This window comes from Psammomys obesus, unplaced genomic scaffold, assembly GCF_907164565.1.
Source record: "Psammomys obesus unplaced genomic scaffold, mPsaObe1.curated_primary_1811, whole genome shotgun sequence".
Taxonomy (NCBI): Eukaryota; Metazoa; Chordata; class Mammalia; order Rodentia; family Muridae; genus Psammomys; species Psammomys obesus.
The window spans coordinates 675,915-680,782 of record NW_026594240.1 but is presented as its reverse complement, the minus strand read 5'-3'; the positions used below and the strand labels follow the sequence as shown (position 1 = coordinate 680,782).

General features: G+C 49.7%; 1 long non-coding RNA gene across 1 annotated transcript; it reads left to right on the top strand.

Moving 5' to 3' along the window:
* The first annotated feature begins 243 nt into the window (after nucleotides 1–243).
* Nucleotides 244–2,941, top strand: LOC129685010 (uncharacterized). Its single transcript, XR_008721428.1, has 3 exons — nucleotides 244–545; nucleotides 1,624–1,824; nucleotides 2,306–2,941. It is a non-coding gene; the product is annotated as an uncharacterized LOC129685010 (long non-coding RNA).
* The last annotated feature ends 1,927 nt before the right edge of the window (nucleotides 2,942–4,868 follow it).

Genomic DNA, 4,868 nt, shown 5'->3' with positions numbered 1-4,868 from the left:
GGGGGCCCCGCTGGCGGGCGGAGGAGGGGGGGCGGAGGAGGAGGAAGGGGAGCGAGACCCCGGGGCGGGTGGAGGGCGGCGGAGGGCGGGCGGGCGGGCGGGCGGAGGGCGGGCGGGCGGGAGAGGGCGCAGGCTGCGGCTGCTCCGGCTGCTGCCTCGGCTGGTCTGGGAGGGGGACGGGGCGGAGCGGGCCGCTTTCAACCCCGCGCACCCTTCGACCCCGGAAGCGCTAACCGCCCCGGGGGCCGGCGAGTCGGCGGCGGCGTCCGCTCCTTCCCCACGCAGTGCGGACCGCCCTCCCGCAGCCTAGAGCGGCTCCGCGGACCGCGGCGGCACCAGCGAGACAGGGCCGGCGAGCACGGCGAGGCGGGGATAGAGCGGACGCGCACAGCTGCGGAGGGTGCCAGCGGCCTCTAGCGGGCGAACGGGGAGGTTCAGGCCTAACTGCGGAGAGGTGACCATTGCCTCGCACGGAGAGCCGCACGGAGAGCCGCACGGAGAGCCGGAGGCAGAGAAGGGAAAAGCCACTCGCTTGTCAGAAAAAAGTGAGTTCGCCAGACCGGTAGTATCACACAAACTGCTTACTCTACAAATAATAATCACGTTTAGTAAACGCAGAAGAAATAAAAACACCGCTGCTTTGCACTACTGAGTCAGTCAATAAAAATTATAACGAGGAATTATTAAGAAGGAGGCTCTTAAAGCAAGTGGTGGTGGCACACGCCTTCAATCCCAACACTGGGGAGGCAGAATCGGGCAGATCTCTGAGTCCAAGGCCGGACTGCTCTACAGAGCGAGGGCTGGGACAGCCAGGGCTACATAGAAACGCTCTCCTGAAAAACCAAAAAAGGAGGAGGAGGAGGAGGTTCTTAGGGAACAGAGTGTCACTGTGGTGCCAAATATCACAACACAGATTATTTTCAAGCCGTAGAGTAATAAAGTAACTTTAAATTGAGACACCTGACAAGCCACCGCCTGAACCGTTAAGCACTCACACTTCACTTTGTAATGTATCTAAGCATTTTACTACTGTATAATCTAGAATTCCTGCAAAGCAAAAACGGTTCATCTTGCTATTTTACCTCATTTGCCATCTGCAGGGACAAAGGAACAAGTTCAACGTCAGTACAAGAATGTATTCTGTGGCCATTCTCAGGGAGCAGTCCAATCCCAGGTCGAACCATGGGGCGAGTGCTTTCTTGCTTTGTTTTTTGTTTTGTTTTTTAAGGACATTTTGAAAACCCAGAATGTTGTACACTCCACAAGACAACTATTCTGATTTCTTTAAAAAGGCAATAAACTTTCCTTTTTTCGAGACTGGGTTTCTCTGTGTAGCCTTAGCTGTCCTGGACTGGCTCTGTAGACCGGGCTGGCCTCAAACTCAGAGAACCACCTGCCTCTGTCTCCCAGAGTGCGGGGATTAAAGGTGTGCGCCCTCACGCCCCGCTAAAGAAACTTTTTTAAAATATTGTTTTGTATGTTTTAGATACACGATACACCACAGCAGAGGTGAGGAAGTCCAAAGAGGAGTCAGTTCTTGTCTTCAACCAAGTGGGTTCCTAAGGTCAGACTCAGGACACCAGGCTTGACAGCAAATGTCTTTTCTATCTTACTGGCCCTTAGGGCGGGAAAGATGTCTCAGCAGTTAAAAGCACAGACTGCTCTTCCAGGAGGTTTGACTACCAACGCCCACACAGGGTCTCCGCCCACTATAGCTCCGATTTCATGGGATACCGCGCCCTCTTCTGGACTCCAAGGCACTTGCATACGACTGATGCACACATCCATGGCAACCAGACACAAACATTAAAAAACAAACAACAGGTAAAGCTATGAAAAGTGGGGGCACATGCCTTTAATTTCATGGGAGGTAGAGGCAGCAGATCTGCTTGGAGTCAGCCTGGTCTACATAGCAAGTTTCAGGACATAGTGCGATCCACTCTTAAAAATCAGAAAAAGGCAACTCACTCTTTAAAAGGAGCCAAGTTCAGTTGCCAGTAGACTAGTGACAATTCCCTGAAGCTACAGCTCCAAGGATCTGACGCCCTCTTCAGGCCTCCTAGGGCACCTACACTTCATGTGCACATAACCACCATAGAGACGGAGGTGGGGGTGGGGGTTCTGAGACATTCAGGGGTATGCAGCCCTGAATGTACCGGAACTCACTCTGTAGACCAGGCTGAACTTGAACGCAGAAATCTGCCACCTTCTGCTGTTGCCCAAGTGTTGGGATCACAGGTGTGTGCCACCATTGCCCAGAAAAAAAAGTTACTGGGAATTTAATTTTCCGCTTTGATGGGCACAGGTGCATTGACCCACAAGGAGCGCCTCGTCGGCCCGTGCCTTGTGGCATCGTGAAGACAGCTGGAAAATACGGCAAAACAGGAAGTTATCATCTGAGGCCAGGGATCATCTTACATACTTTTAATCCCAGCACTCAGTAGGCAAAGGCAAAATCTCTGTGAGTTCAAGACCAGCTTCAACTGCAGCTCCAGGACAGGACTCTCTAAAGAGAAGCTTCTCAAAAAGAAAAACAACAACAAAAACCCTACCATTTGGTCAAGGGAAAATTCAGAAAGGAAAGGAAGTAGGGCCATGTTAAGAACACAGGAAAAAAAAAAAAAAAGACATTACGGAGCAAGTTTACTGTCTTACTTCAACTGAAAGTTTAGCCTCAAGAGTCTGCAGGTGAACCAGTCAAACTAGTGGGGCTCCAACATCTGGAGCGCTGTCCACAAGGTCATCTACACTGCGTAGAGCAAAACAAAGATCAAATAGCTGCATTGGGGCTGGCCTCAACTGCTGGGTCCCACACGACGGAAGGAGAAACTACCTGATCACCCTCTGACTGCCACACCTGCACCATCACATACACGCAAGCACATGCACATGCACGCGCGCGCACACACACACACACATAAAATAAAATTAATTTTTTTTAAAGAGAGAGATGGAATGAAATGGTTCTGTGGTTAAAAGCACTGGTTGTGAGCCTGGAGAGATGGCTCAGAGGTTAAGAGCACCAAAGCTCTGGCATTTCTTCCAGAGGACCTGAGTTCAATTCCCAGCAACCACATGGTGGCTCACAGCCATCTATGCTGAGATCCGGCACCCTCTTCTGGGGTGCAGGCACACACGCAGTCAGAACACTGTATACATAACAAATCTTAAAACAAGGAAAGAGCAGTGGCGGCTCCCCAGAGGACTTCAATCCACAGCACCACAAGGTGGCTCACAGTGGCCCGCAACCACAGTCCTGAAGTTTCGGGTCCCTCTGCTGGACTCCCTGGGTACCACACACGCATGCAGTGCACAGAAATACATGTAGGCAAAACACACACACAAATAAAATAGTGACATAATGTTTTTTGTTAAGCCAGGTGAAGTGGCACACTCTGTAATCCCAGCACCTGGGGAGGCAGATGCAGGCAAATCTCTGTGAGTTTGAGGCCAGCCTGGTCTACAAAGGAAATTCCAGGACAGCCAGGGCTACACAGAGAAACCGTCTCGAAAAACAAAAACAAAATAAGAAGAAATAGATGAACTTGCCTAGGATCAGAAAACAATATATTTATTGATGGAAAGTATTCAAAAATGCCAGCAAACTAAAGATTCATTCCATTATCATAGTCCGTAAAGCTAAACTATCAACTTGCATTTTTCTTGAAGAGCGGATTTTCTTCTAGGCGTGCGAGTGTCCACCTATGTGTGCAAGCACCACACGCAGCATGTCCGGAAGAACATGAGCGTTTGCCAGATGGATGGTGGAGCCCTGGCAGTCCTGGAACTCCTTCTGAGTGCCAGGATTAAGTATGTGTTCCTGTCTTGCTCTTGCCTTCTTACTGCGTAGTAAGTAGAGCAAGGTTACACCAAATGTGGAAAAGGAGAAGAAACCCAAGAGCTCTAAAAGTACAAGCTGAGAAGCTAGAGGGATGAGGGACGGCTTGTCAGTTAAGGGCACATACTCCTTTTGCAGAGGATCAGAGTTCAGTTCCCAGCACCACCATCAGGTTGGTCACAACTGCCTGATGTGGCTCCACCTCCAGGACTCTGACACCGCTGGCCCCCAAGTGCAGCTGAGTTCATATGAGCACCTGAGCGTGCGCAGTCACACACACACACACAAAATGAAACAAATCAAGCCTGGCACAGTGGCACATTCCTGTAATCCCAGCACTCAAGGAGGCAGAGGCAGACAGATCATTGTGAGTTCAAGGCCAGCCTGGTCTACAACGTGAGTCCAGGACAGCCAGGGCTACACAGAGAAACCCTGTCTTGAAAAATAAAAGAAAAAAGAAAAGAAAGAATGCTAAAGAGATGGCTCAGAGGTTGAGAGCACTGGCTGTTCTTCCCAAGGTCCTGAGTTCAATTCCCAGCAGCCACGTGGTGGCTCCCAACCATCTACAATGACATCTGGCACAATGACATCTGGCCTGCAGGCACACATGCAGGCAGAATATTGTATAAATAATAAATAAATCTTAAAAGAAATGAAATAAGCCAGGCAGTGACATGGCTTTTATCCCAGTATTTGGGAGGTAGAGGCAGGTAGATCTCTGAGTTCAAGGCCAGCCTGGTCTACAGAGAGAGTTCCAGGACAGCCAGGGCTACACAAAGAAATCCTTGTCTCAAAAAAAAAGCCCCCTCCCCTCCATAAAAAGATGAGTAAATGAAATAAATCTTATAAAACTCAACACATTTGAGAAATATTCCCTTTGGAAGTATGGACCAATGCACAGAGCCAGGGCTGCAAACCCAGTGCTCCCAGGACCAGGCCAGTACCGGAAATGGGAGGAGCCAACAGAAAGTAGGGAACACTATGATCAGGACTCATTTTTTAAATAATTCATTTAATTTTATTTTATGGG